This window comes from Thamnophis elegans, chromosome 5 (assembly GCF_009769535.1).
Source record: "Thamnophis elegans isolate rThaEle1 chromosome 5, rThaEle1.pri, whole genome shotgun sequence".
In the NCBI taxonomy this organism is placed as follows: Eukaryota; Metazoa; Chordata; class Lepidosauria; order Squamata; family Colubridae; genus Thamnophis; species Thamnophis elegans.
The window spans coordinates 56350655-56363821 of NC_045545.1; the positions used below are offsets into that span (position 1 = coordinate 56350655).

Consider the following 13167-nt stretch of genomic DNA (forward strand, 5'->3'; position numbering starts at 1 on the left):
CAGTCTTCTTTGCCAGGCCAGCACATATACTGAGTTATTATGGAGTGATTATGTAGCCAAAGGAAGTTGAAAAAGGAACATAAGGTATTGCTATGCATAGATAACAGCAAAGGGGACTAAGGAACATGTCATAAGAAAAAAGAAAAGCTGAAAGGATATTTTCCAAGTAGTCTGGTGAGGACTGAATATGTTCAGTTCCAAAGAATGCTATTGTACAAATTATCTCCCATGAACTTTGCTTATTTTCTCATAATTTCTGCGTTTTTTTAATCAGAAACAAAATGGTCATGTGGGGAAAATGGATTTTCTACCTAGAAGCAGCCCATCTCATTTCTTTATTCTAGTGCATGTAAATAAAAGGCTCATACTCCAGACAATATTATTTACTGAGAAATGATTGCACTGCATGCCACTTTTTTTGCCATAATGATACCTCTATTCTTGAGCTTTTAAAAAGCTTTCAAATCTTCAAAGGTGAGAAATATGAAATACAGATGCCCCAAAATTGAAGTTTTGTTTCCCTGTCCCTTCTTCTTGTTACTTTTCTCCTCAAAAATATGTACTGTATTTTTCGGAGTATAAGACAAACCTCTTTTCCTCAAAAAGGGGGCCGAAAATCTGGGTGTGTCTTATACATCGAATACAGCGGTTTTCCCCCTGTTGAAGCCCTGCTCCTTCATCAAAATGACCGTGCATACCCTTATGGAGACTTTCAGAGAGCTCCTGGCTGGGGAGGGCAGAAATGAAACATTTTCGTGAAAAATGGGGCGTTTGGGGGAGGTTTGCAGAGTGCAATTTTTTTCCCCTCTTTTGGAAAGCTCTTTGACTGATGAGAATTACATTGATCAAGTGCTGTGCCAGCAGAAACACCTACCTATCTACTGTATTTCTCTCTCTATTTTTCTCTCTCTATCCCTCTACCTATCTATCTACCTACACTCTCTCCCTACTGTATTTCCCTATCTCTTTCCCTACCTACCTACTGTATTTCTCTCTATCCCTTTATCTACCTACCTACCTACTCACTCTATCTATTGTATTTCTCTCTCTATCCCTCTACCTACCTACCGACACTCTATCTCTTTCTCTATCCCTTTATCTACTTATCTACCTACCTACCTACCCTCTCTCTCTCCCTACTTACCTACTGTATTTCTCTCTCTTTCTCTCCCTCTCTCTCCCTCTACCTACCTACTTTTTTTTAAAAAAAAGCCTCTTCAAAACCTTGGTGTGTCTTATACTCCAGTGCCTCTTATATTCAAAAAATATGGTATTTAATACTTTGTGTATGTTTTGTATGATACTGGTTCTAAGCACTCTAGAAAGATATTAATTGACTGTTTGGGGCAGGAATATTTAAAATATGCCCGGAGCAATTATGAACTTTTCATTGTGACCTTAAATAGTTTTATTCTGGATTATACAGAATGAATTCTGTAGAGTGCATTACAAAACACACCTTATGATAGCTACATTTTCATAGCATTTTAATGTTAAATATTGTTATTGTTTTTTCCTCCTAGTATATTACTCCATTTATTTTGGAGTTTTCTGTCTGTAGTTTAATCTTTGCTTTTAGAGAAAACTATAATTAAATAAAGAAAAAGGTATTTATTTGGCTTTAATAGGTTCTTTGGCTTGTATCCTGTTGCTTTGGTGGAGTGTTGTGGATTGTTTTTACCCAAATAATGGTGAGTACTTTATACATTTACATTCATTGTTTATACTGAATAAGTAGTTAAAATGTTTCCAGCCCAATTCTATGAGCTTTTCAACAGAAGCTCCTAGGAATTTGTATCTTAATTCATATGGAAACCAGCTAATACTTCATTGGGAATTTGATAACCTTCTCTTTATACATACCTCAGCAATAATAATTTTCAATGCAATTTTGTATCTAATTCTTTTTTATACATAAATATTTTTAGTAGTTGGTTTTCCTTCAGCTAAATATGAATCCACATTTAGCTTAAAATGCAGAAATAAAACAAACAAGGTGTGATTTTCCCATATAATGCTTACAAATTTAAATTTTGGTGGGGGGAATAAATGAAGTTTAACTGTCATGATAGATTCCAGTTATTTGCTAATGAAATAAAGAATATAGGTTGAGAATGCTCATAAGGAGTGGCAGTCACAATTTGAGATATCAAATATCAATATGTAACAAGTACACTGAGAGAAACATTTTATGAGGTTTTGCCATTCCCATCAGCAGCACTCCATCAATGCTCATACTCCTTTTAGTTTAACACTGGACAACCCATGACCCATTAGGTCAACGTTCCAGAGATATTTCCTTACCTAAAAAGGGAGACAGAATTAGCATGGATGGGCAAAAAAATCAGCAGGAGTGGTGACTTCTGACTTCCTATCAACTTGCCCATTGAACTTCCTTGGGATCAGAAATCTTCCTTGGACCATTTCCCTTTCCTCCCAGTTACACACTATTTCATAGGTCCCAGTCTTTTGCATAGCACTTAACTGACAAATTCACCTGGATTTGTCAATATTTTGATGCCTCTCGACGTGCTAAGGGTACGGTTTGTCATATTATTTGGGATTCTTTCAGGTTTGTAAACATGAAGGAAGTGAAAAAGGTAGTCTCTAGACTGCTTTTGCTGCATGTGGTTTAGTCTCATGCCAATCCTGGCTATTGCAAGGAGTGTATGGAGAAGTGACTACCTGGATTCCTCAGATTTTTAGTGCCTTCATGAGGGAAAGTTGTTAGCAGCATTGAAGGAGGTTGTGGTGCATCCATTTCCAAGATGATCATCTCTGGATCCTCTGCTTCTAGACAGACATTGTTATTACTTACGTTTTTTAGCTTAAGCTGAAACTAGAAGGTACTGCTCAAAGTGACAGTACTGAGCAATGAAATCTCAAAGGACATTGAGCTACCCCATTGCCTTGTGGACTTTAAGAGGTTATTAAAAACTGTTTTTTTCTGGCAAGTATTCAAATATTCCTAATCTATTGTGGAATCACTTATTTTTTTCTTTTGTTTTTTGTCGAGGTTTTTTTTTTGTTATGCTGTTTGTTGGTAATAGAAGATGCTCCATTTATAGAGTAGCATCAGTTAAGAATGAACTCAAGAGCTTTTGAAATTGCAACAAGTGCTTGAGAAAACATCTTGAACTCAGTTCAAATTCATTTTTCTAGAGAGAAATTCCAATCACGAATCGATATGTATTCACTGGTGGCAAAAATGTAGAAATTAGTTACTGTACAAAAATAAGAGATCAATGTCATCTACTGTTGGTGTTATATTATTACACTTTCATATCAATTATACATTATTTTTTAACATTTGGTACAATTCTTCCCTCTACACTATTGAAGGTTTTTTTTAGAACAGCAAAGTTCTGCAATAGAAACAGCCAGATATTTTAAATATACATAGATCAGTTTTCCATTACAATTTAAGGCAATTTTAACAAATGTATCAATATAATGTATACAATAATTACAATAGTGATAAATATAAATATTAAAATTTAAATAAGAATGTGTATTATTAGATGAAGATGTATAGTGGAAATATATGGGCATCTTCTCTCTCTCTCTCTCTTTATTATCCATTCAACCTTCCTCCTCTCCCCCTTTTTTTCTCTCAATCTCAAAAAACTGCCTCCAGGACCTTATATAGCCAAATCTGGTAGCCTAAAGTGGTCAATCATTCCAAGATATATAGTGATTAGAAAGTAAAATCATGACAATGCTTGAGAGATCTGAGTTGTTTGCTGAAATGTGCAGTTATAGGAATAATTTTTCAAAAATGATGAAGGGAATTTTTCAAAAGACAATTCAGCCCTAGGAAAGATGCTCCTCAGCCAGTCTCTCTTCTCTCTTATTCCCAAAAATCATATTTAGTAACTTCTACTACCTGATAATTCTACTATTTACAGAGTTCTTTGTTAATTTTTTTTAAAAAAAAATCAAAAAAGTTTAGGAACTTTCAACTGCTTGTTCAGTCTTCCTTTCGCCTTCCCCAGATGGTGGCAGTAGTAGCCTGCAGATATAAATATTTCCAATTTTCTTTTACCTTATTCTTAACTGAGCTTAAAAACTTCCTGAAGAAATGTGAAAGCTGGAATGTGAAAGCTCACTTTGATGCCTCTATGGAGCTGTTTGGGGCACTTCTATGCGCTTTGCCTAGAAGTTTGTCCTCGCAGCATATTTGCTATTGTATATCATTAATGTTCATACATTAGCAATTCAATGCATCTTACTTCTAAAAATGTTAAATTTTACACAACAAAAACAAATTATTACCATCAATGTACAACAAGATTGCATAACATTAAAGAAACCTAACTTATAATTTTATAGAAGTATTTGTCAATGTGAAATGTACCATGGAGAATAGGTTTCTGTACATACAAGCAACAGAAAAGGCATTATTTCTATCACAATACATGGTCTCTCACTTTAATACTTTTTTAGCCAAAATCATCTTAAAGTATGTCCAGCACTTCCAGCGTAGTTGCTTTTCCCCCTACATCATAACCGATTTCAAATGGTGCTAGACAAAAACTAAGACTCTGAACACCAAGAGAAATCGGTCAGCCTGTGTAAGAGATGTTTTCCCGAGTCAACAGTGGTTGTTAAAAGTGCTATAGGTTATGCAGAACATGCTAACAATCTGATAGGTATCTTCATTAAGCAAATGCTCTTTAGTATTTATCTTGAAAAACTAGTCTGAACAGATGATTAAATGTCATTGATTACTGAATATTTTTATTTGCAATTTGTGACTTAATACCAATTAAAGGTAAGCACTAACCATTTCAATTTGTAAAACGGAAGTTCCTGTATTAATAACAATACTTCATTAATTTGTTAATTTGATATGTGTACTGAGATACACTTTCTAAATGCTGTGTCCATTACCTGCTTTTGGGGGGCGGGGGAGAGGAGGTTGATGGAAGCAAATGGCACATTCAAGATAAACTAAGTGTATGCTCATATGCACAAATACTTATAAGTAAATCTCATTAAGTTAGGTGAATTGATTAATTTCTAAGTAAGTATATTGAAATGTTCTACTATTCAATCAGCTAATAACAAAATCAAACAATTTCTTTTATACCAAAAAACCCAATTCAGAGTGTTTCTTTTAGTAAAATTGTTATGTAAGATTGGCCTTATTAGAATAGCTTCAATTCACTTAGGGCTTAACACAAAAAAAGCAGTATTTTACGTACCTATTCAAGGTAGCAGAAGAGTGTTGTGTATAATTGACATCTGGTTCTTTCCATGTTCCAGTTTTATTTGTGATGTATACAGACCTGGATACAGTCATCCTTTGTTGTATCAGTTTTTAATCTTATTTTAAATTAACATTTCAGCTCTTGCTTAATGATAGCTTTGTTGCTGCTTTCTTTTCTACATCCAGTGCTGTAATTCTTGCTCCTAGAACACTGATTTCAAATGGTGCTAGATACAGAGATGGAAAAATCTAAGCCACCATGTGAAACCAGCTTCCAGAGGAAGACGCGTTGTTGTTTCCATGTTCTGCATCCATGCATTTTATAGGAAATCTTGCAAGTTTCCTAGAAGGAAATTCTTTTGTTGTTTTTGTTTAATACATACAATAGCAAAAATAGATAGCAACATTTCGTTCAACATAATACTTAAAAACTGGGAATATTCTATCTGATAAAGAAATAGATTTAATAAAGAAATATAACATTAAACTATCTATTAGCATGGGAAGCTTGCAGTTACTTCTTATATGTATAGCATATAAAAAACATTACTATAGCATATTAAAATTAATGACCATTAACTACATCCAGTTGAATTTTTTACTATTATACTATTAGAACAAATTATTCCTTGCAATGTATATTTTGCAAGTCTACTCTGGATATATTATTCCCAAATAAAAATGATAAGTGCTATTAGGCGACATAATCCAATCTTCTACTTAATGCAGAAATTCAAACATTCCTAAAAAATGCCTGACTAGTGTCAATTTAAGCATATCCAATGAAGGGGAGCTATCACTCCTATAGTGAATTGGTTCCCAGATTGGACCTCAAAAGTTCAGGAAGTATAAAAGAGAAAAAGGAGTGTGACATAACAAAGCATAGAACCAATTAAGAAACAATCATTTCACAATATATAGACAAATTTAACCATAGTTTCAATTGGGAAAATGTGACGCGCCTAGACCAGGCCAAGTCCAAAAATGCCAGGGAATTTCTAGAAGCCTGGCACTTCTGAAAAGTCAACCATCAATAGACACATAGACGTTAACAACATCTATAGACTACACAAGAGACAACCAGTCCAAAAGAGAACAAATACTCCAGCACATCTTCACCAGTAATCAGCACCCTGATCAACATAGTAAACTCCAAGCTTAACTTTAGACCAACAGTGAAGTAAATAATACCCCAATCAAGAAATTGCCAAAGAGGCATCAGTAAACAGCCCAACCAAAGAATCTCTAAGACCACTTCCACCTACACAGATAGGCAAGTCGCCAGAATATAAACTAACAGCAAACAGCACTCCTTACTAGCACTGATTATGTCACCTAGTTAGGGCAATGAAAAGTCTGCAAGAAAACAAGCAAGCTAAGAAAGCACCAAGGACCCCTCATTTCAACCCTGAGTCACAAATATTTTCTGTGGTTTTAAATGAAAATCAACCTCTGGTCATTAAGTGAGACAAGACTGTAATTTTCATTTCTTAGCCAGTTTCTCCATTGATTATCTTTTTGAAAGCCAAATGTGAAGTTCACAGGTGGTGATCACATGCACTGATTGCAAAATGCCTGAGTTTCAGTCATGCGACAACAGGGACACCACAATGCTCATCATAACTTTGAATGGTCATAAACAGGGTAGTATTTAAGCAAGGACTATCTGTATATCAAAATTATTTCTACAGCACTTACCATTTGGTTATCTCTTGTAGTAAGCCACAAGCATTTAACCAAACTACTTTCTTAAAGTTTTGACTTTGTTCATCATTATCATCTTCTTTAGTTTAATTCTTCTGTAGTACTTTTACTGAAAAAAAAGAACATTGATGCCAATTCAGATTAGCACAATACATTATATCAATTGCTTTCCATCTTTATTTCTTATTCAACTTATTCTCTGCCTCTTCATTATCATTTCAATATCCTGGATCAGATTTTTTTTCTTGAAGCTTATTTTATGTATTAGAATCATATTCTGGATCATTTTTAAAAAAATTCTTCTCTTTATTGGATTGTTGGTTGCATTTAATATTAAAGATTCTCCTAACTTTTTGGAACCTTTTATATAGATTCGATTTTTCTTTTGATTGTAGGATTACTCTTAGGACATACTCATACAACCTTTCTGCTAATGTTTTGTCTTAATTTCCTTTTCTTATTATGTCTTTCATTATTTTTTAACGTTTTTCCTTATAATTTTTTTTTCTTCCATTCAGTTATGTCCAATTTTTGGAGACTGTATGGCAAGCTCTGGAGTGTCCTTTGCAAGTGTTTTTAGAGGTGGTCTTCCATTTCCTCCTTCCTAGAACTGTGAACATGACTGCCCAAGGCTTTGTGCCTCAGGCAAGACTGGAACTCATGGTCTCCCAGTTTTTAGCCTGATGGGTTAACCACTATACTATACTAGCTCTTATACAGTAAATACATTTACGCAAATAGGTTATTTGTTCATTAGTTCTTCAGAGTGCTTATTTGACTGGTAGATTTTCTCAGAATTAGTACTGAAGTGATTTTCATCATAAACCATCTTCCCTCTAATATAATTTAACTGGCATTTTTGTAATTCATTCCACACAGAAAGTTCACAATTTGAAACTATTTATGTTTGTCTCTCAGCTATATGCTTTCCTTTTATTTCCAACCATTCTTTTCTCCTACAACATCAGCCCTTTCTTTTCTCTCAAGCTTCTTATTCAACGCTGTCCTCATCTAATCCCTCATTTTATTCCCTGGTGGACTTTTACATATCTCCATCTGTTCCTTTCATTATCCCACAATTTCTTTTTTGAAAGAAAGCAATCATTTTTGAATAACAAAGGCATTATTTTTATTTTTGATTTTTCTAGGTGATATGTTTTGTCTTGATCAATATTTAGCATCTTCTTTCTTCCTTTGTGCATCACTTTTATTTAGATTAGAAGTTTGGAAGCATTAATACATTTTGTTACTAGTTAGGATATTTAGATATTAAATTATCTTCATTGTAACTTTTTCTCCTAGATTTTGGAATTAACAATTACCCAATCTTTACTGAGTTGTATTAAATTACTGTGTCAGCCTCTGTTTCGCTAATTGCTTTCGGCTGCCATTGAAACGGGGAGGGGTGGTGGTATTTGGGAAGGGAAGTTTTAAGCACAGGAGAGTTTGTAAAAAGGGAGTTTTGTTCTCACCATCTACTGCACGTGCTGGAGATAGTGCTTGGTGTGGTCAAGGCCAACCGTCCTACATACCAACCTAATGATGCTCCTTGAAGATGGAACTCACATGACACCTAAGGAATTTGCAGATTGGACTGTGGGGTGGGGTTACCAGGGGGAGGGGGTTTGGTAACATATTGATATGTATGATTTCGCGCACTTTTGCCTCATATCTTGCTTTGCTTAGCTGCTATCTTTTCATAACCAGTAAAAGTACTCTTAATTCTGTGAAATGGAGTTAAGTGGTTTCTTTCTTGGTTGCTGAGGGAGGCTGGCTTGACATACTGTTTCTGAACAAGGCCACTATGTGAAGTTTGCATCAACTTTCAGCTTACTCTCGTTCTTATTTTATTGGTCATTGATGTGTACGAGAGATTTTAGCAATTCTTATAATACAATTTGGAAATACAACTGTAGTATAATTTAATTCTTGTGGGTAAGTGATCTAAATGCTAAATAACTATGGCTTTTAAATTAAAAAAAATCAAATCACTACTATTACTTTTATACTGTCCAAAGCCTTCAAAATTGATATTCTGCAGCATTTAGGAGCATGTGTGATATACCTATTTTCAAATAATTAAAGCATTAAGCAATATTTGCAAGATTCATATTGATGCTTTGCAAGATGTGCCAATCCCCATTGCTTTACTTTTTTCCAAGCAAAAGAAAATGATTGTACATATGAAGTACTTTTTCAAAAAAATTGAACAGGCTTGTGAAGTAATATTATTGCTTTTTAGCAACCTATTCAGTTCTGGAAATCAACTCTGAAGAATTCTATACTAGTATGCAGAATAATGATTTTTAAAGAGAATTATCAATGTAAGTTAAAATGACTAATTTGTTGAGTGTTCAAAGAAGTAATTAAATTTCTTCTGTATCCCTGGCAACCTATTTTTCACTTGAAAGTGTATTCGCACTCAAGAATACTATTTACTGCTCTTTTGGATCATGTCTAGGGCAGTTATGATTGGTATTGAAACTGGACAAACTCTGCCATCAGATACTCAACCAGCCTACTGATCATTTGGAAGAATGTTTTAGAAGGCATTACTATGTCACTATTATTTATTTAGTGTCTGATGAGAACATGACAGAAGAGAAGTAAACATATAATATATCAGTAAATTGCTCACAAATAAGAAATTATATTTTAGGAAAAAGGAGATTTTTCTGCTTAGCAACAGAATTGCCAGGCCTAATTGAGATTGCTAAGCAAGGACTACTTGTATTATGAATTAATATAGATTAAAATACAAACTATATAATGAAGATTACTTTTAATGGTAGCATAAATCTACCTGGTTTATTAAACATTACATTCATTCTTTAAAATATGGATATATAACCCACTACAATTAGGCAAATGAAGTAACATTTCTGCTGTGATTACTACCAAAGCAAATTAGTGTGATACCAGTAATGTTAATTGTGCTCAAGTGTTTGGTAATACATTTGTTTTTCTTCTCAAAAGAGGAAAGAGGATATATTCTTCATGGTCCAATTAAATGTTATTTCCCCACCATATACATTTAGAGTCCTAAATAAAAAGTATTTAACCTGCGATCAATACATTCTGGCTTTATGCTTCCAATATTTGGGAATGACACAATATATTTGGAATCTACTTTTATAATTGCTTCTGATGAAGAAAACAATTTTTGTATTATGTTAAATGCCTGTAATTATGCATGAAAAATTACATGGATATGCAACACTCATCCTAATAAGAAGGATTGTTGTAATTTTTCTACATTGTAATTGCTTATAGGGTACTCTGTATATACAACCTTCTACTAATCACTCTGCATAAAACAAGGGCTCCCTTTCCCTCAACATGCTGATGATAATCTAAATTGTTAGAGTAGGTTGGGTGGCATGTAAGAAGGAAATAATAAAACTGATGAATGAATGGGGTCAAATGCTACAATACATTTGAACTATTCATTTATTCATTCTTCACTCCTTAAAAAGAAACTACAATTTTTAATTTGTACCAGTGGGTTTTTTGAGGAAGAAAACTAATGACTGAAAGGAACAACAATAATGGCAAAAAAAGATATTTAAATGTAGTCTTGAAAATGAATGGGTGACATGCAGGGACCAGATTTCCTTCTTCCAGGTCTCATTAAAAGGAGAGGAATCACATGTAGAGAAGTATAGGCCACACTTAACATCAACAAACACTAGCGCAGAAACATATTTCCTTATAGCAGTAATTATATATGGGTATTTTATTTATGTTGGAACACAGAACAAGATTGATTGAACATTGAAGAGAAACAAGAGTTTACCTATTGAAAGGACAAAGAATGGAAGCCCAATGAAAAAAAATATGAATACCCCACAAATCTGCAACACAAAGGCACTATACAAAGAACTGACTTTTTGTTTCAGAAGATAAAGAAATGTTTTTAATTTGTGCAGCCTGAGAAGATAAGGCATTCTTTACATGTAAACTTACAGAAACACAAAAAGAAATGATCAGTTCTTAAGAAGACATCTTTACCTATCCCTAACTTCTGCCTTGAATGGCTGCCTACTATTTACATGCTGCATTGAAATGCAAACTATAAAGAAAGGCATTTAAATGTATGAAAATAAATGTATTAGGAAGGTATCTTTAAACTTAGGGGCATGAAACATCCCCTCTCACAGTTGAAAGCTTTTATCAAGTTACTTGTCAATGCTGGAATAAACTCATTTGCAGACTCTATTTAAAAGGAACATTCTTCAGAAAGATGGTCTTTTAAAAGAACCAAACAATATCTGTGAAAAGTGTTCACATCAAAAGCTATTGTTATTAGCTAATCACTTTACTTGTAATAAACACAACAGGCTGCCTTCATCTCCCTCCCTGAGTCCTTTTAAGGACATGTAAAATGTCAACATGAACAGGACAATGATGCCTCCTGCAACATATGCAAATCATCATGCTGCCACGCAAGATGTTTTGCAACAGCTAATATGTACTACTTTGTTTTGTTCTTTAATTGAAACTGGCCCTACTGAAGAAGTTATGAAACACCAGTTTTTATTCATTTGTTTGTGGCCAAAATGTCACAAGCCATCAGGAAAACTAAAGTAAAAACTTATCTAATTTTACATATTTGCCTTTTTGGATTTTCACTGCATTTTTTTAAAAAAAGAAAAGACTGATCATTAGAAATGGCAACATAAAATAATCAATGAACAAACAGCCATCTATATTTGCTTAATGCTGTAAGGAACAGCATTCAGACTTAGTATGTCTCCGGGATTAAAATGTCCGATGTTGGAATTCTACTCTAAAGCTGCACTGTTGTATCTATAGGCTATATAATAGGCTGGTTATTAATTGTACTATTCCATTTATTCCTAAAATGATGTTTCAGATCGTTATAAATTGTTTGAGCCCAATTCTGATGTCATATTGCTAAAGTGACAGTGAATCATGGGCAGATGATATGGGAAATATGTATGATGTTATGAACAGAGTTAGAAATAAGAAAATATGGAGAATTGGAGGTGAAAGTTGAAAATACATAAGTTAAGGGCTTTTGCAGACAACTTTGTTTTCATTTTGGAAAATTCTATGGATGGAATAGATAAGTCATTAGCAAAATTAAGAATTTGGCGTGCCAATTGATTTTAAGATTAATAATGAGAAAACAAAGATGGTAACCAAAAATGTAAGTAAAAGAATTGATTGCAAAAACAATGTTTGAGACTGAAAAAAATAATCAATTAAAAAAGAATCATGGAACATTGGTTTTGTGTATGGTAGCTACTGCAATACTATTATATGTTGGAGAAATTCCTACATCTGAGGAATGAATTGTAAAAATGGCAAAATTTGCAGAAATGGAAAACTGATCTGTTTGATCAGGGATAAAATAACAAATTCTTTTTTATATAAAAAACTGGAAACCTTTTATGGACTTTTTCTTGAAAATGAAAAAAATAGAAATTGTGATTTCTGGATGTGCTGATTAAATGGGTTGAAAAAGGGATAGAAAGTAACTATGTGATCTAATCTTAGGGAGGGATAATACATTGGTTTGTAACTGCTGTAAAGAAGATTGGAAGTTGAGTATTAGATTTAAGACTGTTTGAAAATCAATATCCCAGATCTGTTGCTTTAAGATGACACCTGCTTGAGCAGTGGTTGGCCTAAAAGACCTCCAAAGTTCCTTCCAACCTGATTATTCTATTCAAAACCTAATTGACGGAGGCTTTCCAAAGAGACACCTAAGAATTGGAGTTTGCTAGAAGCTTTTGTTAGCCAGCTTAATTTAAAACAGTATCTAAGAACAGGGAAAACAAACAATTTTAACCAAAAGTTAAGAACATAGAAGATAGAACCAGGGTCCGGCACTCACAGAAACTTATAGTCTCTATCTACAGAGCAGCATTTTGATGCCTTTTAGAATTGCAAATACAGTGCTTATAAATTTGAACTGCACACCTTTGTAACTTCTTAAAAATGCTTATGTGAACACCATAAAGCTGAAAAATATATTTAGCAAGAAAAACCTTGCAATTTGCCTGAATAAAAAGTGCCCCTTTGAATGGAAGACTCTTAAGACAATTGTGGAGAGTACATTGGACAACACTTGCCCATGTGTGCTCCATGTTAGGAAGCCTGAAACTTCATTCCACGATATTTATAAATATGCACCTGCTCCACTGGAGTTCCAGCATTTTGCTATTCATGTAACCTACTGATATGTCATGCAAAGACTTAACTGTAGTTTTTTGATACTACAA

At 33.7% G+C, this 13167-nt stretch overlaps 1 protein-coding gene and 1 long non-coding RNA gene across 7 annotated transcripts in view; one reads left to right on the top strand and one right to left on the bottom strand.

Moving 5' to 3' along the window:
• LOC116508924 (complement receptor type 2-like) overlaps positions 1-13167 on the top strand; it is a 59375-nt gene that overhangs the window by 27198 nt on the left and 19010 nt on the right. For 2 of the 6 annotated variants that reach the window (XM_032217766.1, XM_032217772.1), the window contains 3 exons: positions 275-474; positions 1629-1691; positions 10673-12076. The gene's annotated coding sequence lies outside the window, so the exon portion shown is untranslated. Of the gene's footprint in view, positions 1-274; positions 475-1628; positions 1692-9158; positions 9241-10672; positions 12077-13167 lie in introns of those variants that run through there. The other 4 variants (XM_032217769.1, XM_032217767.1, XM_032217770.1 and 1 more) reach the window with 4 other exon arrangements.
• Positions 1305-13167, bottom strand: part of LOC116508930 — a 44564-nt gene continuing 32701 nt past the window's right edge. The window contains exons 6-7 of the long non-coding RNA XR_004255444.1: positions 6911-7025; positions 1305-5555 (exon numbers count right to left, since the gene is read on the bottom strand). This is a non-coding gene — a long non-coding RNA (uncharacterized LOC116508930). The remainder of the gene's footprint in view (positions 5556-6910; positions 7026-13167) is intronic.